The sequence below is a fragment of the Carassius gibelio genome, chromosome A19, assembly GCF_023724105.1.
Source record: "Carassius gibelio isolate Cgi1373 ecotype wild population from Czech Republic chromosome A19, carGib1.2-hapl.c, whole genome shotgun sequence".
Classification (NCBI taxonomy): Eukaryota; Metazoa; Chordata; class Actinopteri; order Cypriniformes; family Cyprinidae; genus Carassius; species Carassius gibelio.
The window spans coordinates 438,608-462,022 of NC_068389.1; the positions used below are offsets into that span (position 1 = coordinate 438,608).

The 23,415-nt window shown below is 36.7% G+C and overlaps 6 non-coding genes and 13 pseudogenes across 6 annotated transcripts; all 19 read left to right on the forward strand.

Moving 5' to 3' along the window:
- Positions 1-194: 194 nt before the first annotated feature.
- LOC127935951 (uncharacterized) lies at positions 195-313 on the forward strand (annotated as a pseudogene).
- Positions 314-984: 671 nt separating this feature from the next.
- LOC127937733 (5S ribosomal RNA) lies at positions 985-1,103 on the forward strand. Its single transcript, XR_008148514.1, has one exon. It is a non-coding gene; the product is annotated as a 5S ribosomal RNA (ribosomal RNA).
- A 777-nt stretch (positions 1,104-1,880) lies between these two features.
- On the forward strand, positions 1,881-1,999 carry LOC127937857 (uncharacterized; annotated as a pseudogene).
- A 780-nt stretch (positions 2,000-2,779) lies between these two features.
- Positions 2,780-2,898, forward strand: LOC127936853 (uncharacterized; annotated as a pseudogene).
- A 490-nt stretch (positions 2,899-3,388) lies between these two features.
- On the forward strand, positions 3,389-3,507 carry LOC127935953 (uncharacterized; annotated as a pseudogene).
- Positions 3,508-4,178: 671 nt separating this feature from the next.
- On the forward strand, positions 4,179-4,297 carry LOC127937744 (5S ribosomal RNA). The gene has a single exon (XR_008148525.1). It is a non-coding gene; the product is annotated as a 5S ribosomal RNA (ribosomal RNA).
- Positions 4,298-5,218: 921 nt separating this feature from the next.
- LOC127937791 (5S ribosomal RNA) lies at positions 5,219-5,337 on the forward strand. The gene has a single exon (XR_008148569.1). It is a non-coding gene; the product is annotated as a 5S ribosomal RNA (ribosomal RNA).
- A 7,246-nt stretch (positions 5,338-12,583) lies between these two features.
- On the forward strand, positions 12,584-12,702 carry LOC127937611 (uncharacterized; annotated as a pseudogene).
- A 362-nt stretch (positions 12,703-13,064) lies between these two features.
- On the forward strand, positions 13,065-13,183 carry LOC127937858 (uncharacterized; annotated as a pseudogene).
- A 780-nt stretch (positions 13,184-13,963) lies between these two features.
- On the forward strand, positions 13,964-14,082 carry LOC127936854 (uncharacterized; annotated as a pseudogene).
- Positions 14,083-14,572: 490 nt separating this feature from the next.
- Positions 14,573-14,691, forward strand: LOC127935954 (uncharacterized; annotated as a pseudogene).
- A 1,331-nt stretch (positions 14,692-16,022) lies between these two features.
- On the forward strand, positions 16,023-16,141 carry LOC127936855 (uncharacterized; annotated as a pseudogene).
- A 490-nt stretch (positions 16,142-16,631) lies between these two features.
- Positions 16,632-16,750, forward strand: LOC127935955 (uncharacterized; annotated as a pseudogene).
- Positions 16,751-17,787: 1,037 nt separating this feature from the next.
- On the forward strand, positions 17,788-17,906 carry LOC127937849 (5S ribosomal RNA). Its single transcript, XR_008148588.1, has one exon. It is a non-coding gene; the product is annotated as a 5S ribosomal RNA (ribosomal RNA).
- Positions 17,907-18,260: 354 nt separating this feature from the next.
- LOC127936923 (uncharacterized) lies at positions 18,261-18,379 on the forward strand (annotated as a pseudogene).
- A 1,191-nt stretch (positions 18,380-19,570) lies between these two features.
- On the forward strand, positions 19,571-19,689 carry LOC127937860 (uncharacterized; annotated as a pseudogene).
- Positions 19,690-20,996: 1,307 nt separating this feature from the next.
- Positions 20,997-21,115, forward strand: LOC127937862 (5S ribosomal RNA). Its single transcript, XR_008148589.1, has one exon. It is a non-coding gene; the product is annotated as a 5S ribosomal RNA (ribosomal RNA).
- A 354-nt stretch (positions 21,116-21,469) lies between these two features.
- LOC127936924 (uncharacterized) lies at positions 21,470-21,588 on the forward strand (annotated as a pseudogene).
- Positions 21,589-23,103: 1,515 nt separating this feature from the next.
- Positions 23,104-23,222, forward strand: LOC127937767 (5S ribosomal RNA). The gene has a single exon (XR_008148547.1). It is a non-coding gene; the product is annotated as a 5S ribosomal RNA (ribosomal RNA).
- Positions 23,223-23,415: the final 193 nt, after the last annotated feature.

Below are 23,415 nucleotides of genomic sequence, written 5' to 3' on the forward strand. Positions count from 1 at the left end.
ATAAATTTGGCAAAAAATAGAGTCAATGCCCGATCTCTAAATTTTAGCAGGTTTAGGTCTGGTTAGTACTTGGATGAGAGACCGCCTAGGAATACTAGGTGCTTTAAATTTTTGGGTTTTCTTTCCTACTTATATAATGTACTGGCGAGTAGATTGGCTGATCTTTAAATAGCCTTCTCTTTGCAGCAGTCTTCGCTTACGGCCATAACAGCCTGGCTATGCCTGATCTCGTCTGATCTCGGAAGCTAAGCAGGTTTGGCCCTGGTTAGTACTTGGATGTGAGACCGCCTGGGAATACCAGGTGCTGTAAGCTTTTTGTAAATTTTTCACTTAGTATATAATAATTTTGCCAAAAAATAGAGTCAATGCCCGATCTCTGAATATAAGCAGGTTTGGGCCAGGTTAGTACATGGATGGGAGACTGCCTGGGAATACCAGGTGCTTTAAATTTTTGGATATTTTTCACGAATTATATAATAATCTTGCAAAAAAAAGAGTCAATGCCCGATCTCTAAATTTTAGCAGGTTTAGGTCTGGTTAGTACTTGGATGAGAGACCGCCAAGGAATACCAGGTGCTTTAAGCTTTTGGAATTTTTTCACTTAGTATATAATAAATTTGGCAAAAAATAGAGTCAATGTCCGATCTCTGAATATAAGCAGGTTTGGGCCAGGTTAGTACATGGATGGGAGACCACCTAGGAATACTAGGTGCTTTAAGCTTTTGAGTTTTCTTGCCTACTTATATAATGTACTGGCGAGTAGATTGGCTGATCTTTAAATAGCCTTCTCTTTGCAGCAGTCTTCGCTTACGGCCATACCAGCCTGGCTATGCCCGATCTCGTCTGATCTCGGAAGCTAAGCAGGTTTGGGCCTGGTTAGTACTTGGATGGGAGACAGCCTTTTGGTTTTCTTTCCTACTTATATAATGTACTGGTGAGTAGATTGGCTGATCTTTAAATAGCCTTCTCTTTGCAGCAGTATTAGCTTACAGCCATACCAGCCTGGCTATGCCCGATCTCGTCTGATCTCGGAAGCTAAGCAGGTTTGGCCCTGCTTAGTACTTGGATGGGAGACCGCCTGGGAATACCAGGTGCTGTAAGCTTTTTGGAAATTTTTCACTTAGTATATAATAATTTTGCCAAAAAATAGAGTCAATGCCCGATCTCTGAATATAAGCAGGTTTGGGCCAGGTTAGTACATGGATGGGAGACTGCCTGGGAATACCAGGTGCTTTAAATTTTTGGATATTTTTCACGAATTATATAATAATCTTGCAAAAAAAAAAAAAAAGAGTCAATGCCGGATCTCTGAATCTTAGCAGGTTTAGGTCTGGTTAGTACTTGGTTGAAAGACCGCCTAGGAATACCAGGTGCTTAAAGCTTTTGGAATTTTTTCACTTATTATATAATAAATTTGGCAAAAAATAGAGTCAATGCCCGATCTCTGAATATAAGCAGGTTTGGGCCAGGTTAGTACATGGATGGGAGACTGCCTGGGAATACCAGGTGCTTTAAATTTTTTGATATTTTTCACGAATTATATAATAATCTTGCAAAAAAAATAAAAAAGAGTCAATGCCCGATCACTGAATCTTAGCAGGTTTAGGTCTGGTTAGTACTTGGTTGAAAGACCGCCTAGGAATACCAGGTGCTTAAAGCTTTTGGAATTTTTTCACTTAGTATATAATAAATTTGGCAAAAAATAGAGTCAATGCCCGATCTCTAAATTTTAGCAGGTTTAGGTCTGGTTAGTACTTGGATGAGAGACCGCCTAGGAATACTAGGTGTTTTAAGCTTTTGGGTTTTCTTTCCTACTTATATAATGTACTGGCGAGTAGATTGGCTGATCTTTAAATAGCCTTCTCTTTGTAGCAGTATTGGATTACGGCCATACCAGCCTGGCTATGCCCGATCTTGTCTGATCTCGGAAGCTAAGCAGGTTTGGCCATGGTTAGTACTTGAATGGGAGACCGCCTGGGAATACCAGGTGCTGTAAGCTTTTTGGAAATTTTTCACTTAGTATATAATAATTTTGCCAAAAAATAGAGTCAATGAATATAGATCTCTGAATATAAGCAGGTTTGGGCCAGGTTAGTACATGGATGGGAGACTGCCTGGGAATACCAGGTGCTTTAAATTTTTGTATATTTTTCACGAATTATATAATAATCTTGCAAAAAAAAAAAAAAAGAGTCAATGCCGGATCTCTGAATCTTAGCAGGTTTAGGTCTGGTTAGTACTTGGTTGAAAGACCGCCTAGGAATACCAGGTGCTTAAAGCTTTTGGAATTTTTTCACTTATTATATAATAAATTTGGCAAAAAATAGAGTCAATGCCCGATCTCTGAATATAAGCAGGTTTGGGCCAGGTTAGTACATGGATGGGAGACTGCCTGGGAATACCAGGTGCTTTAAATTTTTTGATATTTTTCACGAATTATATAATAATCTTGCAAAAAAAATAAAAATGAGTCAATGCCCGATCACTGAATCTTAGCAGGTTTAGGTCTGGTTAGTACTTGGTTGAAAGACCGCCTAGGAATACCAGGTGCTTAAAGCTTTTGGAATTTTTTCACTTAGTATATAATAAATTTGGCAAAAAATAGAGTCAATGCCCGATCTCTAAATTTTAGCAGGTTTAGGTCTGGTTAGTACTTGGATGAGAGACCGCCTAGGAATACTAGGTGTTTTAAGCTTTTGGGTTTTCTTTCCTACTTATATAATGTACTGGCGAGTAGATTGGCTGATCTTTAAATAGCCTTCTCTTTGCAGCAGTCTTCGCTTACGGCCTTAACAGCCTGGCTATGCCCGATCTTGTCTGATCTCGGAAGCTAAGCAGGTTTGGCCATGGTTAGTACTTGAATGGGAGACCGCCTGGGAATACCAGGTGCTGTAAGCTTTTTGGAAATTTTTCACTTAGTATATAACAATTTTGCCAAAAAATAGAGTCAATGCCCAATCTCTGAATATAAGCAGGTTTGGGCCAGGTTAGTACATGGATGGGAGACTGCCTGGGAATACCAGGTGCTTTAAATTTTTGGATATTTTTCACGAATTATATAATAATCTTACAAAAAAGAGTCAATGCCCGATCTCTGAATCTTAGCAGGTTTAGGTCTGGTTAGTACTTGGTTGAAAGACCGCCTAGGAATACCAGATGCTTAAAGCTTTTGGAATTTTTTCACTTAGTATATAATAAATTTGGCAAAAAATAGAGTCAATGCCCGATCTCTAAATTTTAGCAGGTTTAGGTCTGGTTAGTACTTGGATGAGAGACCGCCTAGGAATACTAGGTGCTTTAAATTTTTGGGTTTTCTTTCCTACTTATATAATGTACTGGCGAGTAGATTGGCTGATCTTTAAATAGCCTTCTCTTTGCAGCAGTCTTCGCTTACGGCCATAACAGCCTGGCTATGCCTGATCTCGTCTGATCTCGGAAGCTAAGCAGGTTTGGCCCTGGTTAGTACTTGGATGTGAGACCGCCTGGGAATACCAGGTGCTGTAAGCTTTTTGTAAATTTTTCACTTAGTATATAATAATTTTGCCAAAAAATAGAGTCAATGCCCGATCTCTGAATATAAGCAGGTTTGGGCCAGGTTAGTACATGGATGGGAGACTGCCTGGGAATACCAGGTGCTTTAAATTTTTGGATATTTTTCACGAATTATATAATAATCTTGCAAAAAAAAGAGTCAATGCCCGATCTCTAAATTTTAGCAGGTTTAGGTCTGGTTAGTACTTGGATGAGAGACCGCCAAGGAATACCAGGTGCTTTAAGCTTTTGGAATTTTTTCACTTAGTATATAATAAATTTGGCAAAAAATAGAGTCAATGTCCGATCTCTGAATATAAGCAGGTTTGGGCCAGGTTAGTACATGGATGGGAGACCACCTAGGAATACTAGGTGCTTTAAGCTTTTGAGTTTTCTTGCCTACTTATATAATGTACTGGCGAGTAGATTGGCTGATCTTTAAATAGCCTTCTCTTTGCAGCAGTCTTCGCTTACGGCCATACCAGCCTGGCTATGCCCGATCTCGTCTGATCTCGGAAGCTAAGCAGGTTTGGGCCTGGTTAGTACTTGGATGGGAGACAGCCTTTTGGTTTTCTTTCCTACTTATATAATGTACTGGTGAGTAGATTGGCTGATCTTTAAATAGCCTTCTCTTTGCAGCAGTATTAGCTTACAGCCATACCAGCCTGGCTATGCCCGATCTCGTCTGATCTCGGAAGCTAAGCAGGTTTGGCCCTGCTTAGTACTTGGATGGGAGACCGCCTGGGAATACCAGGTGCTGTAAGCTTTTTGGAAATTTTTCACTTAGTATATAATAATTTTGCCAAAAAATAGAGTCAATGCCCGATCTCTGAATATAAGCAGGTTTGGGCCAGGTTAGTACATGGATGGGAGACTGCCTGGGAATACCAGGTGCTTTAAATTTTTGGATATTTTTCACGAATTATATAATAATCTTGCAAAAAAAAAAAAAAAGAGTCAATGCCCGATCTCTGAATCTTAGCAGGTTTAGGTCTGGTTAGTACTTGGTTGAAAGACCGCCTAGGAATACCAGGTGCTTAAAGCTTTTAGAATTTTTTCACTTAGTATATAATAAATTTGGCAAAAAATAGAGTCAATGCCCGATCTCTGAATATAAGCAGGTTTGGACCAGGTTAGTACATGGATGGGAGACTGCCTGGGAATACCAGGTGCTTTAAATTTTTGGATATTTTTCACGAATTATACAATAATCTTGCAAAAAAAAAAAAAAAAAGAGTCAATGCCCGATCTCTGAATCTTAGCAGGTTAAGGTCTGGTTAGTACTTGAATGAGAGACCGCCAAGGAATACCAGGTGCTTTAAGCTTTTGGCATTTTTTCACTTAGTATATAATAAATTTGGCCAAAAATAGAGTCAATGCCCGATCTCTGAATATAAGCAGGTTTGGGCCAGGTTAGTACATGGATGGGAGACTGCCTGGGAATACCAGGTGTTTTAAATTTTTGAATATTTTTCACGAATTATATAATAATCTTGCAAAAAAAAAAAAAAAAAGTCAATGCCCAATCTCTGAATTTTAGCAGGTTTAGGTCTAGTTAGTACTTGGATGAGAGACTGCCAAGGAATACCAGGTGCTTTAAGCTTTTGGGTTTTCTTTCCTACTTATATAATGTACTGGCGAGTAGATTGGCTGATCTTTAAATAGCCTTCTCTTTGCAGCTGTCTTCGCTTACGGCCATACCAGCCTGGCAATGCCCGATCTCGTCTGATCTCGGAAGTTAAGCAGGTTTGGGCCTGCTTAGTACTTGGATGAGAGACCGCCTGGGAATACCAGGTACTGTAAGCTTTTTGGACATTTTTCACTTAGTATATAATAATTTTGCCAAAAAATAGAGTCAATGCCCGATCTCTGAATATAAGCAGGTTTGGGCCAGGTTAGTACATGGATGGGACACTGCCTGGGAATACCAGGTGCTTTAAATTTTTGGATATTTTTCACAAATTATATAATAATCTTGCAAAAAAAAAAAAAAAAGAGTCAATGCCCGATCTCTTAATTTTAGCAGGTTTAGGTCTAGTTAGTTCTTGGATGAGAGACCGCCAAGGAATACCAGGTGCTTTAAGCTTTTGGAATTTTTTCACTTAGCATATAATAAATTTGGCAAAAAATAGAGTCAATGCCCGATCTCTAAATTTTAGCAGGTTTCGGTCTGGTTAGTACTTGGATGAGAGACCGCCTAGGAATACTAGGTGCTTTAAGCTTTTGAGTTTTCTTTCCTACTTATATAATGTACTGGCGAGTAGATTGGCTGATCTTTAAATAGCATTCTCTTTGCAGCAGTCTTCGCTTACGGCCATACCACCCTGAGCACCTGTGATTGTTGGTACATTCCAGGAAGTAAGAGGTGGCAGTAGGGAGAGAAAGGCTCTCCCATGTGTTTGTTTTTGGTTTGTCTTATATTATATTGTATTTAGTTATATATATATATATATTTATTTTTTTCTTGGTTTGTTTTATTATTTTTTAGGGCCCTGAGCAGAATTTACTGCTTAGGGCCAAAGGAGCTTTAAAGCTCTTAAAGTTTTGATTATGGAGGAACAACATGGCAATGGCAAAGACATGGCTGAGGAAAAAAGCAACAGTAAAGAACTTCAAAAAGATACTGGAGAAAGAATAAAGCAAAGGAAATCAACAAAGACAAGTGAGGTGAGAAGACAAAGGAATGAGATGGAAGATAATGAACAACAAAAACATTACTCAAAGGAGGCCACAGTGATTGTTAATGCTACAGAAGTAAGAGATCGAAGGGTGGAGGATGTGATAAAGGCGGTGATTGAAAAAGTTGGACTGAGTAAAGTGTTAGCGGTAAGACCAAGATTAAATAATGAGTATGAGGTAACCGTAACGGATGAAGAAGCATGTGAAGTTTTAAAGGAAGGACTAACAGTAAAAGGAATTGTGTGTGAAGTGAGGAATCTTCAAGAAAGAGAGTGTGTTGTTTCATTCATGCACTTACCAGCTTATATAACAGATGAAGAAATAATGGCAAAATTGCAAACATGGGGAGTTAAAGTTACATGTGCAATAAGAAGAAGGTTCTATTCAGACACTACAATTACAGATGGAACAAGATATGTCCGTGTGAAATTCCCTAAGGAGGTGTTATCACTGCCTTACAGCAAGAGATTTGATACTGCAGAGGGAATGCAATATTTTAGGATCATACATGATCGTCAAATGAAGATCTGTAGATTGTGTATGAAACCGGGACACATTTTGAAGGACTGTCCAGACTTTTCCTGTCGAGATTGTGGAGAAAAGGGACATTTTTCGAGGGAATGTGATGCTGTAAGATGCCCGGAGTGTCGTAAAGTACTGGTGAAATGTGAATGCTGGATAGAGGAGGATGCTGAAACGGATAAAGACTATGAGCAAGTGGATGAAATGGAGAAATCACAGGATGTGGACGACGCAAAGGAGGATGAACAAACAGAACAGACTGAGGAAGAAGATGAGAATCAAATAGGAGAAGATGCAGAGGAGGAACAGAAGTACTGTGAAATGGAAAAAGAGCAAGAAGAAGAAGGACATGGAATACAAACGGAAATCTTGAAACAAACAAGAGAGGAGGAAAAGGAAAGGCAGGAAATGCAAATGATAGAGAAAGCAACGCTAGGGAGAAAAGAAGACAACAAAAATGACTGGGAAAAGGTTACAATAACAAGAAGAAGACAACTAAAGGTAAAACCAAATTTAGAGAATGTACAAAACAGACATATAATTAAAAAAAAAGAACTGAAAGAGAAAGTATTTAAAAAAAGAGACTATGGTGAAAATAGTTTTGAGGTATTAATGCAGCTGGGAAAAGTTGATGAATGTTCAGAATAATATGTACTTTGCTATGTATTATGTTCTTGAAAATTGCAACACTTAATGTAAGAGGGTTACTAGAAAAAGGGAAATTTGAAAAGTTGAAACTTTTGTGTAGTAGATCAAATGTTTTAGTGGTTCAAGAAACAAATTGGAGGGATGAAGAAATGGAAAGTTTAAAAAAAAAATGGAAAGGTGATATATTTTATAGTAATGGTGATGGGAGGCTAGGTAGGGGAGTAGCATTTTTAATTAAAAAGGGCGTGTGTGAAAAAGCACAAGTGGTTTATGATGATAAGCAAGGAAAGTGTTTGATAGTGAAAATGATGGAGGGGGAGACAGATATAGTTCTGTGTAATATTCATGCTCCTGTGGTAGAAAAAGAAAAGATGTTATTTTTTAAGAAACTAAAAGATATTATTGTGAAATGGGAGAATATTTTAATTATGGGGGATTTTAACACTACGTTTAGCAAGATGGATATTGCAGATGGGATGGTTTTTAAATCTGATAGTGGAAGGAAGGAATTAAAAAGTCTAATGGAAGAAAATAACTTTGTGGACGTTTGGAGAGAAAGAAACGAGGGGATACGAGAATTCTCAAGGCAACAGGCGTTGAAGAATTTTATATGCAGAAGTAGAATAGATTTCTTGATAAGTAAAAGGGAAATGTTGAAGATAATAGATACTATATATTACAAGGAAACAATGTTAAGTGATCATAAAGTTGTATGTATACAAGTTGATATGAATAATTTTAAAAGAGGATAATTTAAAATATGACATTGGAAAATGTGCAAGAGAACATAGTAAAATAATACAGAAAATTAAAAAAAGAAAAGAAAAAGAAATAAGAATAGAATTAAGAGATGAGCTAAGTAAGGAGGTTGTCAATTTACAGAAAACCGTAATGTTGGAGGAAAAAATAAAGGATATAGAAGACAAAAAATATAAAGGAGCAATGATAAGAAGTAAAGCAAAATACTTAGTGGAAGGTGAAAAATGTACAAGGTTCTTTTTTAATATGGAAAAAAACAGACAGAGAGCAGGAATGATTAAAGAATTAATAGGAAAAGGAGGAGGAAAGGTAAAAGAAAAAGAAGAAGTTTTAAAAGAAATAAAAGATTATTATGAAAATTTGTTTAAAAGGGAAGGAGTGGGTAGAGAAGAAATTGAATTTCTGGTAGGGAAAATCAAAATAAAGATAGATAATGGTGATAAAAAATTATGTGAAAGGGGAATTGGAAAAGAAGAAATAGATGAAGCAATCATGCAGCTAAATAATGGTAAAAGTCCAGGAAAAGATGGTCTTCCAAGTGAATTTTATAAGGTTTTTAGAAATGTAATGACACCAATTTTAAAAGATGTGTATGACAAAATTTTTAAAAAGGAAGAAACCAGTTATTTTATGGGGATAGGATTAGTAAAATTAATTTATAAACGAAAAGGGGACATTGCAGATCTTAAAAATTATAGACCAATAACTATGTTAAATACAGATTTTAAAATATTATCAAAGATTTTAGCTAACAGATTGAAGAAAATTTTACCAAATATAATACAGACAAACCAGGCATATGCAATACCAGGAAGAGATATTACAGATACTATTAGTAGTATAAGAGATGTTGTAAGTTACATGATCTCTGAAAAAAAAAGTGGATATGTAATAAGTCTTGATTTAGAAAAGGCCTTTGACCGTGTTGAACATGAGTATTTGTTTAGAATTTTACAACAGTTTGGTTTTGGTGAAAATTTTATTAAGTGGTTGAAGATTTTATATAAAGATTCTAAAAGTCAAGTAAAGTGCAATGGTTTTTTAACAGAGACCTTTTATTTAACTAGATCTATTAGACAAGGTTGTCCATTATCAGCTTTGCTGTACAGTTTAGTGGCAGAGGCATTAGGGTTGGCAATAACGGAAGAGAAAGAAATTAGAGGAATAGACACAGAAGAAAATAGAGAGTTGCAGAAAGTATATCAATATGCAGATGATACGACTATAATAGTGCAAGATGTGGCTAGTGTAGTTAAAGCAATGGACATAATAGAAAAATACTGTAAAGGTTCTGGAGCTAAGATAAATCAACAAAAAACTGTTATTATGAGTATAGGAAAAATTGAAAAAATTCAAAAAATCTATCCATTTAAAGAAGAAGAGAGCTTGAAGATTTTGGGTGTGAGGATTGGGAAAAATGAGAAAATGGTGAGAGATTTGATGTGGGATGAAGTGGTGGGTGAAATGGAAAGAGTGTTAAATTATTGGAAACAAAGGGAATTAACTTTAAGAGGGAAGGTTTTGGTTATAAATGCATTAATGATGGCAAAAATGTGGTATGTTTTGGGTGTGATACCCATGCCTATGGGAATTAGTAAAAGATTAAAAAAAGATGTTTTAAATTTCCTCTGGGGCTCTAAGCCATCAAGGATTTCTTATAATACACTAATAGGGGCCATAGAAGAAGGTGGGTTAGGGCTGCAAGATCCAGAATTTAAAAAAAAGAGCTTTAGAGTTAAAACTGTGAAAACTTTTTTAAATGAAGAGAATAAAGCTGAATGGAAAATACTTATGAGAATGTTTTTAAATAAATGCGGACATATGAAAATAGGACCTGATATTCTGTGGATGAAATTAAAACCTAAATTGATAACAGGAATTCCGGAGTTTTATAAAGAAGTTTTAGAAGCATGGGCAGAATTTTTACCAAATGTATGTATTAAACCTATTAGGAGATTGGAGTTTTTAACACAGCCTTTGTTTCTGAATGAGAATGTTGTATATAGAGGAAAAGAATTATTTTTTAAACATTGGATTAATGCTGGATTTAAAACAATAAGGGATGTTTTGTATGAAGTGAGGGAAGGTTTTTTACCTTTGCAAGCAATTTATGATGAAGTGAAAAATACTGAAAATCATGTTAATAAGAATGTTTTAAAAAAGCAATATGATAAAATAAAGGAGGCAATTCCAAAGGAATGGTTAGTAAACATAGAAAAACAAGGACAAGACAGTGAAGATGATAAAATGAAGGTTTTCTTAAAAGCAAAAGGAGAAAAGGAGCCTTTTCATGTGAGTCATCTTAGGACTTTTTATGTTTTGTTTAGAAATAGTGTTTTTAAGGAACCAGCTGGGAATACATTTTGGAAAAATGTTTTTATAAACCTTGAGGAAGAAGTTCTGTGGAGAAATTTGAGAAAATGGCATATTGATGTTAAAATGGAGAACCTGGATTTTTATATAAGGCATAATATAATCTTTTCTGAAGAGAAGTTGTATAAATGTGGAATGACTGGGGATGCATTGTGTAAAGTCTGTTGTGAAAAAACTGAAGGAATTGTGCACATGTTTTTATCATGTAAAGAACTGATCTTTTTCAGAGACAAAATTAAAAATGTGATTAAGAGTTTGTTAGGAGAAAAAATGGATGTAATAGAAGATGAAGAGAGTTGGAATTGTATATTTTTATTTGGAATGAATGAGAAATCTGATAATCAAAATGTTATAAATTTGTTTTTAATTGTAGCTAGATATGCAATATGGTGTAGGAGAAATATAGCAAGAGACAAAAACAAAAAACTGGGATTATGGATTTATTTTAAGAAAAAACTGGAAGATTATATACGAACACTAGAAAGTTATTTTAAAGCAGAAGGTACAATTTATGTATTTGATAAACTAATTCTAAATAACAATCCTTATGTTTTGAAAACACAGAATGGACTGGAAATACATTTGTAGTTGTTTTTTTTTTTTGTTTTTTTTAGGTGAAAATGATTATGTTTGCTTAGAAACTTTAATGTAACCTTAATTGAGATGTTTGCATTTATTTTGTAGAAGAGAGGTTTCTATAACAAGAATGATTTAAATGTGAAATATTTTATGTATTTTTTCTTTTTGTACTGAAATATTTTTAATAAAAAAAAAAAAAAAAAAATGCCTGATCTCGTCTGATCTCGGAAGCTAAGCAGGTTTGGCCCTGGTTAGTACTTGGATGTGAGACCGCCTGGGAATACCAGGTGCTGTAAGCTTTTTGTAAATTTTTCACTTAGTATATAATAATTTTGCCAAAAAATAGAGTCAATGCCCGATCTCTGAATATAAGCAGGTTTGGGCCAGGTTAGTACATGGATGGGAGACTGCCTGGGAATACCAGGTGCTTTAAATTTTTGGATATTTTTCACGAATTATATAATAATCTTGCAAAAAAAAAAAAAAAAGAGTCAATGCCCGATCTCTGAATCTTAGCAGGTTTAGGTCTGGTTAGTACTTGGTTGAAAGACCGCCTAGGAATACCAGGTGCTTAAAGCTTTTAGAATTTTTTCACTTAGTATATAATAAATTTGGCAAAAAATAGAGTCAATGCCCGATCTCTGAATATAAGCAGGTTTGGACCAGGTTAGTACATGGATGGGAGACTGCCTGGGAATACCAAGTGCTTTAAATTTTTGGATATTTTTCACGAATTATATAATAATCTTGCAAAAAAAAAAAAAGAGTCAATGCCCGATCTCTGAATCTTAGCAGGTTTAGGTCTGGTTAATACTTGATTGAAAGACCGCCTAGGAGTACCAGGTGCTTAAAGCTTTTGAAATTTTTTCACTTAGTATATAATAAATTTGGCAAAAAATAGAGTCAATGCCCGATCTCTGAATATAAGCAGGTTTGGGCCAGGTTAGTACATGGATGGGAGACTGCCTGGGAATACCAGGTGCTTTAAATTTTTGTATATTTTTCACGAATTATATAATAATCTTGCAAAAAAAAAAAAAAAAAAAAAGAGTCAATGCCCGATCTCTGAATCTTAGCAGGTTAAGGTCTGGTTAGTACTTGATTGAAAGACCGCCTAGGAATACTAGGTGCTTAAAGCTTTTGGAATTTTTTCACTTAGTATATAATAATTTTGCCAAAAAATAGAGTCAACGCCCGATCTCTGAATATAAGCAGGTTTGGGCCAGGTTAGTACATGGATTGGACACTGCCTGGGAATACCAGGTGCTTTAAATTTTTGGATATTTTTCACAAATTATATAATAATCTTGTAAAAAAGAGTCAATGCCCGATCTCTGAATCTTAGCAAGTTTAGGTCTGGTTAGTACTTGGATGAGAGACCGCCTAGGAATACTAGTTGCTTTAAGCTTTTGGGTTTTCTTTCCTACTTATATAATGTACTGGCGAGTAGATTGGCTGATCTTTAAATAGCCTTCTCTTTGCAGCAGTCTTCGCTTACGGCCATACCAGTCTGGCTATGCCCAAACTTGTCTGATCTCGGAAGCTAAGCAGGTTTGTGCCAGGTTAGTACATGGATGGGAGACTGCCTGGGAATACCAGGTGCTTTAAATGTTTGGATATTTTTCACGAATTATATAATAATCTTGCAAAAAAAATAAAAAAGAGTCAATGCCCGATCACTGAATCTTAGCAGGTTTAGGTCTGGTTAGTACTTGGTTGAAAGACCGCCTAGGAATACCAGGTGCTTAAAGCTTTTGGAATTTTTTCACTTAGTATATAATAAATTTGGCAAAAAATAGAGTCAATGCCCGATCTCTGAATTTTAGCAGGTTTAGGTCTGGTTAGTACTTGGATGAGAGACCGCCTAGGAATACTAGGTGTTTTAAGCTTTTGGGTTTTCTTTCCTACTTATATAATGTACTGGCGAGTAGATTGGCTGATCTTTAAATAGCCTTCTCTTTGTAGCAGTATTGGATTACGGCCATACCAGCCTGGCTATGCCCGATCTTGTCTGATCTCGGAAGCTAAGCAGGTTTGGCCATGGTTAGTACTTGAATGGGAGACCGCCTGGGAATACCAGGTGCTGTAAGCTTTTTGGAAATTTTTCACTTAGTATATAATAATTTTGCCAAAAAATAGAGTCAATGAATATAGATCTCTGAATATAAGCAGGTTTGGGCCAGGTTAGTACATGGATGGGAGACTGCCTGGGAATACCAGGTGCTTTAAATTTTTGTATATTTTTCACGAATTATATAATAATCTTGCAAAAAAAAAAAAAAAGAGTCAATGCCGGATCTCTGAATCTTAGCAGGTTTAGGTCTGGTTAGTACTTGGTTGAAAGACCGCCTAGGAATACCAGGTGCTTAAAGCTTTTGGAATTTTTTCACTTATTATATAATAAATTTGGCAAAAAATAGAGTCAATGCCCGATCTCTGAATATAAGCAGGTTTGGGCCAGGTTAGTACATGGATGGGAGACTGCCTGGGAATACCAGGTGCTTTAAATTTTTTGATATTTTTCACGAATTATATAATAATCTTGCAAAAAAAATAAAAATGAGTCAATGCCCGATCACTGAATCTTAGCAGGTTTAGGTCTGGTTAGTACTTGGTTGAAAGACCGCCTAGGAATACCAGGTGCTTAAAGCTTTTGGAATTTTTTCACTTAGTATATAATAAATTTGGCAAAAAATAGAGTCAATGCCCGATCTCTAAATTTTAGCAGGTTTAGGTCTGGTTAGTACTTGGATGAGAGACCGCCTAGGAATACTAGGTGTTTTAAGCTTTTGGGTTTTCTTTCCTACTTATATAATGTACTGGCGAGTAGATTGGCTGATCTTTAAATAGCCTTCTCTTTGCAGCAGTCTTCGCTTACGGCCTTAACAGCCTGGCTATGCCCGATCTTGTCTGATCTCGGAAGCTAAGCAGGTTTGGCCATGGTTAGTACTTGAATGGGAGACCGCCTGGGAATACCAGGTGCTGTAAGCTTTTTGGAAATTTTTCACTTAGTATATAACAATTTTGCCAAAAAATAGAGTCAATGCCCAATCTCTGAATATAAGCAGGTTTGGGCCAGGTTAGTACATGGATGGGAGACTGCCTGGGAATACCAGGTGCTTTAAATTTTTGGATATTTTTCACGAATTATATAATAATCTTACAAAAAAGAGTCAATGCCCGATCTCTGAATCTTAGCAGGTTTAGGTCTGGTTAGTACTTGGTTGAAAGACCGCCTAGGAATACCAGATGCTTAAAGCTTTTGGAATTTTTTCACTTAGTATATAATAAATTTGGCAAAAAATAGAGTCAATGCCCGATCTCTAAATTTTAGCAGGTTTAGGTCTGGTTAGTACTTAGATGAGAGACCGCCTAGGAATACTAGGTGCTTTAAATTTTTGGGTTTTCTTTCCTACTTATATAATGTACTGGCGAGTAGATTGGCTGATCTTTAAATAGCCTTCTCTTTGCAGCAGTCTTCGCTTACGGCCATAACAGCCTGGCTATGCCTGATCTCGTCTGATCTCGGAAGCTAAGCAGGTTTGGCCCTGGTTAGTACTTGGATGTGAGACCGCCTGGGAATACCAGGTGCTGTAAGCTTTTTGTAAATTTTTCACTTAGTATATAATAATTTTGCCAAAAAATAGAGTCAATGCCCGATCTCTGAATATAAGCAGGTTTGGGCCAGGTTAGTACATGGATGGGAGACTGCCTGGGAATACCAGGTGCTTTAAATTTTTGGATATTTTTCACGAATTATATAATAATCTTGCAAAAAAAAAAAAAAAAGAGTCAATGCCCGATCTCTGAATCTTAGCAGGTTTAGGTCTGGTTAGTACTTGGTTGAAAGACCGCCTAGGAATACCAGGTGCTTAAAGCTTTTAGAATTTTTTCACTTAGTATATAATAAATTTGGCAAAAAATAGAGTCAATGCCCGATCTCTGAATATAAGCAGGTTTGGACCAGGTTAGTACATGGATGGGAGACTGCCTGGGAATACCAAGTGCTTTAAATTTTTGGATATTTTTCACGAATTATATAATAATCTTGCAAAAAAAAAAAAGAGTCAATGCCCGATCTCTGAATCTTAGCAGGTTTAGGTCTGGTTAATACTTGATTGAAAGACCGCCTAGGAGTACCAGGTGCTTAAAGCTTTTGAAATTTTTTCACTTAGTATATAATAAATTTGGCAAAAAATAGAGTCAATGCCCGATCTCTGAATATAAGCAGGTTTGGGCCAGGTTAGTACATGGATGGGAGACTGCCTGGGAATACCAGGTGCTTTAAATTTTTGTATATTTTTCACGAATTATATAATAATCTTGCAAAAAAAAAAAAAAAGAGTCAATGCCGGATCTCTGAATCTTAGCAGGTTTAGGTCTGGTTAGTACTTGGTTGAAAGACCGCCTAGGAATACCAGGTGCTTAAAGCTTTTGGAATTTTTTCACTTATTATATAATAAATTTGGCAAAAAATAGAGTCAATGCCCGATCTCTGAATATAAGCAGGTTTGGGCCAGGTTAGTACATGGATGGGAGACTGCCTGGGAATACCAGGTGCTTTAAATTTTTTGATATTTTTCACGAATTATATAATAATCTTGCAAAAAAAATAAAAATGAGTCAATGCCCGATCACTGAATCTTAGCAGGTTTAGGTCTGGTTAGTACTTGGTTGAAAGACCGCCTAGGAATACCAGGTGCTTAAAGCTTTTGGAATTTTTTCACTTAGTATATAATAAATTTGGCAAAAAATAGAGTCAATGCCCGATCTCTAAATTTTAGCAGGTTTAGGTCTGGTTAGTACTTGGATGAGAGACCGCCTAGGAATACTAGGTGTTTTAAGCTTTTGGGTTTTCTTTCCTACTTATATAATGTACTGGCGAGTAGATTGGCTGATCTTTAAATAGCCTTCTCTTTGCAGCAGTCTTCGCTTACGGCCTTAACAGCCTGGCTATGCCCGATCTTGTCTGATCTCGGAAGCTAAGCAGGTTTGGCCATGGTTAGTACTTGAATGGGAGACCGCCTGGGAATACCAGGTGCTGTAAGCTTTTTGGAAATTTTTCACTTAGTATATAACAATTTTGCCAAAAAATAGAGTCAATGCCCAATCTCTGAATATAAGCAGGTTTGGGCCAGGTTAGTACATGGATGGGAGACTGCCTGGGAATACCAGGTGCTTTAAATTTTTGGATATTTTTCACGAATTATATAATAATCTTACAAAAAAGAGTCAATGCCCGATCTCTGAATCTTAGCAGGTTTAGGTCTGGTTAGTACTTGGTTGAAAGACCGCCTAGGAATACCAGATGCTTAAAGCTTTTGGAATTTTTTCACTTAGTATATAATAAATTTGGCAAAAAATAGAGTCAATGCCCGATCTCTAAATTTTAGCAGGTTTAGGTCTGGTTAGTACTTAGATGAGAGACCGCCTAGGAATACTAGGTGCTTTAAATTTTTGGGTTTTCTTTCCTACTTATATAATGTACTGGCGAGTAGATTGGCTGATCTTTAAATAGCCTTCTCTTTGCAGCAGTCTTCGCTTACGGCCATAACAGCCTGGCTATGCCTGATCTCGTCTGATCTCGGAAGCTAAGCAGGTTTGGCCCTGGTTAGTACTTGGATGTGAGACCGCCTGGGAATACCAGGTGCTGTAAGCTTTTTGTAAATTTTTCACTTAGTATATAATAATTTTGCCAAAAAATAGAGTCAATGCCCGATCTCTGAATATAAGCAGGTTTGGGCCAGGTTAGTACATGGATGGGAGACTGCCTGGGAATACCAGGTGCTTTAAATTTTTGGATATTTTTCACGAATTATATAATAATCTTGCAAAAAAAAAAAAAAAAAGAGTCAATGCCCGATCTCTGAATCTTAGCAGGTTTAGGTCTGGTTAGTACTTGGTTGAAAGACCGCCTAGGAATACCAGGTGCTTAAAGCTTTTAGAATTTTTTCACTTAGTATATAATAAATTTGGCAAAAAATAGAGTCAATGCCCGATCTCTGAATATAAGCAGGTTTGGACCAGGTTAGTACATGGATGGGAGACTGCCTGGGAATACCAAGTGCTTTAAATTTTTGGATATTTTTCACGAATTATATAATAATCTTGCAAAAAAAAAAAAGAGTCAATGCCCGATCTCTGAATCTTAGCAGGTTTAGGTCTGGTTAATACTTGATTGAAAGACCGCCTAGGAGTACCAGGTGCTTAAAGCTTTTGAAATTTTTTCACTTAGTATATAATAAATTTGGCAAAAAATAGAGTCAATGCCCGATCTCTGAATATAAGCAGGTTTGGGCCAGGTTAGTACATGGATGGGAGACTGCCTGGGAATACCAGGTGCTTTAAATTTTTGTATATTTTTCACGAATTATATAATAATCTTGCAAAAAAAAAAAAAAAAAAAAAAGAGTCAATGCCCGATCTCTGAATCTTAGCAGGTTAAGGTCTGGTTAGTACTTGATTGAAAGACCGCCTAGGAATACTAGGTGCTTAAAGCTTTTGGAATTTTTTCACTTAGTATATAATAAATTTGGCAGAAAATAGAGTCAATGCCCGATCTCTGAATATAAGCAGGTTTGTGCCAGGTTAGTACATGGATGGGAGACCGCCTTTTGGTTTTCTTTCCTACTTATATAATGTACTGGTGAGTAGATTGGCTGATCTTTAAATAGCCTTCTCTTTGCAGCAGTCTTCGCTTACGGCCATACCAGCCTGGCTATGCCCGATCTCGTCTGATCTCGGAAGTTAAGCAGGTTTGGGCCTGCTTAGTACTTGGATGAGAGACCGCCTGGGAATACCAGGTACTGTAAGCTTTTTGGACATTTTTCACTTAGTATATAATAATTTTGCCAAAAAATAGAGTCAACGCCCAATCTCTGAATATAAGCAGGTTTGGGCCAGGTTAGTACATGGATTGGACACTGCCTGGGAATACCAGGTGCTTTAAATTTTTGGATATTTTTCACAAATTATATAATAATCTTGTAAAAAAGAGTCAATGCCCGATCTCTGAATCTTAGCAAGTTTAGGTCTGGTTAGTACTTGGATGAGAGACCGCCTAGGAATACTAGTTGCTTTAAGCTTTTGGGTTTTCTTTCCTACTTATATAATGTACTGGCGAGTAGATTGGCTGATCTTTAAATAGCCTTCTCTTTGCAGCAGTCTTCGCTTACGGCCATACCAGTCTGGCTATGCCCAAACTTGTCTGATCTCGGAAGCTAAGCAGGTTTGGGCCTGGTTAGTATTTGGATGGGAGACTGCTTTGGAATACCAGGTGCTGTAAGCTTTTTGGAAATTTTTCACTTAGTATATAATAATTTTGCCAAAAAATACAGTCAATGCCGATCTCTGAATATAAGCAGGTTTGGGCCAGGTTAGTACATGGATGGGAGACTGCCTGGGAATACCAGGTGCTTTAAATTTTTGGATATTTTTCACGAATTATATAATAATCTTGCAAAAAAAAAAAAAAAAGAGTCAATACCCGATCTCTGAATCTTAGCAGGTTTAGGTCTGGTTAGTACTTGGTTGAAAGACCGCCTGGGAATACCAGGTGCTTAAAGCTTTTGGAATTTTTTCACTTAGTATATAATAAATTTGGCAAAAAATAGAGTCAATGCCCGATCTCTTAATATAAGTAGGTTTGTGCCAGGTTAGTACATGGATGGGAGACTGCCTGGGAATACCAGGTGCTTTAAATTTTTGGATATTTTTCACTTAGTATATAATAAATTTGGCAAAAAATAGAGTCAATGCCCGATCTCTAAATTTTATCAGGTTTAGGTCTGGTTAGTACTTGGTTGAAAGACCGCCTAGGAATACCAGGTGCTTAAAGCTTTTGGAATTTTTTCACTTATTATATAATAAATTTGGCAAAAAATAGAGTCAATGCCCGATCTCTGAATATAAGCAGGTTTGGGCCAGGTTAGTACATGGATGGGAGACTGCCTGGGAATACCAGGTGCTTTAAATGTTTGGATATTTTTCACGAATTATATAATAATCTTGCAAAAAAAATAAAAAAGAGTCAATGCCCGATCACTGAATCTTAGCAGGTTTAGGTCTGGTTAGTACTTGGTTGAAAGACCGCCTAGGAATACCAGGTGCTTAAAGCTTTTGGAATTTTTTCACTTAGTATATAATAAATTTGGCAAAAAATAGAGTCAATGCCCGATCTCTGAATATAAGCAGGTTTGGACCAGGTTAGTACATGGATGGGAGACTGCCTGGGAATACCAAGTGCTTTAAATTTTTGGATATTTTTCACGAATTATATAATAATCTTGCAAAAAAAAAAAAATAGAGTCAATGCCCGATCTCTAAATTTTAGCAGGTTTAGGTCTGGTTAGTACTTGGATGAGAGACCGCCTAGGAATACTAGGTGTTTTAAGCTTTTGGGTTTTCTTTCCTACTTATATAATGTACTGGCGAGTAGATTGGCTGATCTTTAAATAGCCTTCTCTTTGTAGCAGTATTGGATTACGGCCATACCAGCCTGGCTATGCCCGATCTTGTCTGATCTCGGAAGCTAAGCAGGTTTGGCCATGGTTAGTACTTGAATGGGAGACCGCCTGGGAATACCAGGTGCTGTAAGCTTTTTGGAAATTTTTCACTTAGTATATAACAATTTTGCCAAAAAATAGAGTCAATGCCCAATCTCTGAATATAAGCAGGTTTGGGCCAGGTTAGTACATGGATGGGAGACTGCCTGGGAATACCAGGTGCTTTAAATTTTTGGATATTTTTCACGAATTATGTAATAATCTTACAAAAAAGAGTCAATGCCCGATCTCTGAATCTTAGCAGGTTTAGGTCTGGTTAGTACTTGGTTGAAAGACCGCCTAGGAATACCAGATGCTTAAAGCTTTTGGAATTTTTTCACTTAGTATATAATAAATTTGGCAAAAAATAGAGTCAATGCCCGATCTCTAAATTTTAGCAGGTTTAGGTCTGGTTAGTACATGGATGGGAGACTGCCTGGGAATACCAGGTGCTTTAAATTTTTGGATATTTTTCACGAATTATATAATAATCTTGCAAAAAAAAAAAAAAAAAAAGAGTCAATGCCCGATCTCTGAATCTTAGCAGGTTTAGGTCTGGTTAGTACTTGGTTGAAAGACCACCTAGGAATACCAGGTGCTTAAAGCTTTTAGAATTTTTTCACTTAGTATATAATAAATTTGGCAAAAAATAGAGTCAATGCCCGATCTCTGAATATAAGCAGGTTTGGACCAGGTTAGTACATGGATGGGAGACTGCCTGGGAATACCAAGTGCTTTAAATTTTTGGATATTTTTCACGAATTATATAATAATCTTGCAAAAAAAAAAAAAGAGTCAATGCCCGATCTCTGAATCTTAGCAGGTTTAGGTCTGGTTAATACTTGACTGAAAGACCGCCTAGGAGTACCAGGTGCTTAAAGCTTTTGAAATTTTTTCACTTAGTATATAATAAATTTGGCAAAAAATAGAGTCAATGCCCGATCTCTGAATATAAGCAGGTTTGGGCCAGGTTAGTACATGGATGGGAGACTGCCTGGGAATACCAGGTGCTTTAAATTTTTGTATATTTTTCACGAATTATATAATAATCTTGCAAAAAAAAAAAAAAAAAAAGGAGTCAATGCCCGATCTCTGAATCTTAGCAGGTTAAGGTCTGGTTAGTACTTGATTGAAAGACCGCCTAGGAATACTAGGTGCTTAAAGCTTTTGGAATTTTTTCACTTAGTATATAATAAATTTGGCAGAAAATAGAGTCAATGCCCGATCTCTGAATATAAGCAGGTTTGTGCCAGGTTAGTACATGGATGGGAGACCGCCTTTTGGTTTTCTTTCCTACTTATATAATGTACTGGTGAGTAGATTGGCTGATCTTTAAATAGCCTTCTCTTTGCAGCAGTCTTCGCTTACGGCCATACCAGCCTGGCTATGCCCGATCTCGTCTGATCTCGGAAGTTAAGCAGGTTTGGGCCTGCTTAGTACTTGGATGAGAGACCGCCTGGGAATACCAGGTACTGTAAGCTTTTTGGACATTTTTCACTTAGTATATAATAATTTTGCCAAAAAATAGAGTCAATGCCCGATCTCTGAATATAAGCAGGTTTGGGCCAGGTTAGTACATGGATTGGACACTGCCTGGGAATACCAGGTGCTTTAAATTTTTGGATATTTTTCACAAATTATATAATAATCTTGTAAAAAAGAGTCAATGCCCGATCTCTGAATCTTAGCAAGTTTAGGTCTGGTTAGTACTTGGATGAGAGACCGCCTAGGAATACTAGTTGCTTTAAGCTTTTGGGTTTTCTTTCCTACTTATATAATGTACTGGCGAGTAGATTGGCTGATCTTTAAATAGCCTTCTCTTTGCAGCAGTCTTCGCTTACGGCCATACCAGTCTGGCTATGCCCAAACTTGTCTGATCTCGGAAGCTAAGCAGGTTTGGGCCTGGTTAGTATTTGGATGGGAGACTGCTTTGGAATACCAGGTGCTGTAAGCTTTTTGGAAATTTTTCACTTAGTATATAATAATTTTGCCAAAAAATACAGTCAATGCCCGATCTCTGAATATAAGCAGGTTTGGGCCAGGTTAGTACATGGATGGGAGACTGCCTGGGAATACCAGGTGCTTTAAATTTTTGGATATTTTTCACGAATTATATAATAATCTTGCAAAAAAAAAAAAAAAAAAGAGTCAATACCCGATCTCTGAATCTTAGCAGGTTTAGGTCTGGTTAGTACTTTGTTGAAAGACCGCCTGGGAATACCAGGTGCTTAAAGCTTTTGGAATTTTTTCACTTAGTATATAATAAATTTGGCAAAAAATAGAGTCAATGCCCGATCTCTTAATATAAGTAGGTTTGTGCCAGGTTAGTACATGGATGGGAGACTGCCTGGGAATACCAGGTGCTTTAAATTTTTGGATATTTTTCACTTAGTATATAATAAATTTGGCAAAAAATAGAGTCAATGCCCGATCTCTAAATTTTATCAGGTTTAGGTCTGGTTAGTACTTGGATGAGAGACCGCCTGGGAATACCAGGTGCTGTAAGCTTTTTGGAAATTTTTCACTTAGTATATAATAATTTTGCCAAAAAATAGAGTCAATGAATATAGATCTCTGAATATAAGCAGGTTTGGGCCAGGTTAGTACATGGATGGGAGACTGCCTGGGAATACCAGGTGCTTTAAATTTTTGTATATTTTTCACGAATTATATAATAATCTTGCAAAAAAAAAAAAAAAAAGAGTCAATGCCCGATCTCTGAATCTTAGCAGGTTTAGGTCTGGTTAGTACTTGGTTGAAAGACCGCCTAGGAATACCAGGTGCTTAAAGCTTTTGGAATTTTTTCACTTATTATATAATAAATTTGGCAAAAAATAGAGTCAATGCCCGATCTCTGAATATAAGCAGGTTTGGGCCAGGTTAGTACATGGATGGGAGACTGCCTGGGAATACCAGGTGCTTTAAATGTTTGGATATTTGTCACGAATTATATAATAATCTTGCAAAAAAAATAAAAAAGAGTCAATGCCCGATCACTGAATCTTAGCAGGTTTAGGTCTGGTTAGTACTTGGTTGAAAGACCGCCTAGGAATACCAGGTGCTTAAAGCTTTTGGAATTTTTTCACTTAGTATATAATAAATTTGGCAAAAAATAGAGTCAATGCCCGATCTCTAAATTTTAGCAGGTTTAGGTCTGGTTAGTACTTGGATGAGAGACCGCCTAGGAATACTAGGTGTTTTAAGCTTTTGGGTTTTCTTTCCTACTTATATAATGTACTGGCGAGTAGATTGGCTGATCTTTAAATAGCCTTCTCTTTGTAGCAGTATTGGATTACGGCCATACCAGCCTGGCTATGCCCATTCTTGTCTGATCTTGGAAGCTAAGCAGGTTTGGCCCTGGTTAGTACTTGGATGGGAGACAGCCTTTTGGTTTTCTTTCCTACTTATATAATGTACTGGTGAGTAGATTGGCTGATCTTTAAATAGCCTTCTCTTTGCAGCAGTCTTAGCTTACAGCCATACCAGCCTGGCTATGCCCGATCTTGTCTGATCTCGGAAGCTAAGCAGGTTTGGCCCTGGTTAGTACTTGGATGGGAGACCGCCTGGGAATACCAGGTGCTGTAAGCTTTTTGGAAATTTTTCACTTAGTATATAATAATTTTGCCAAAAAATAGAGTCAATGCCCGATCTCTGAATATAAGCAGGTTTGGGCCAGGTTAGTACATGGATGGGAGACTGCCTGGGAATACCAGGTGCTTTAAATTTTTGGATATTTTTCACGAATTATATAATAATCTTTAAAAAAAAAAAAAAAAGAGTC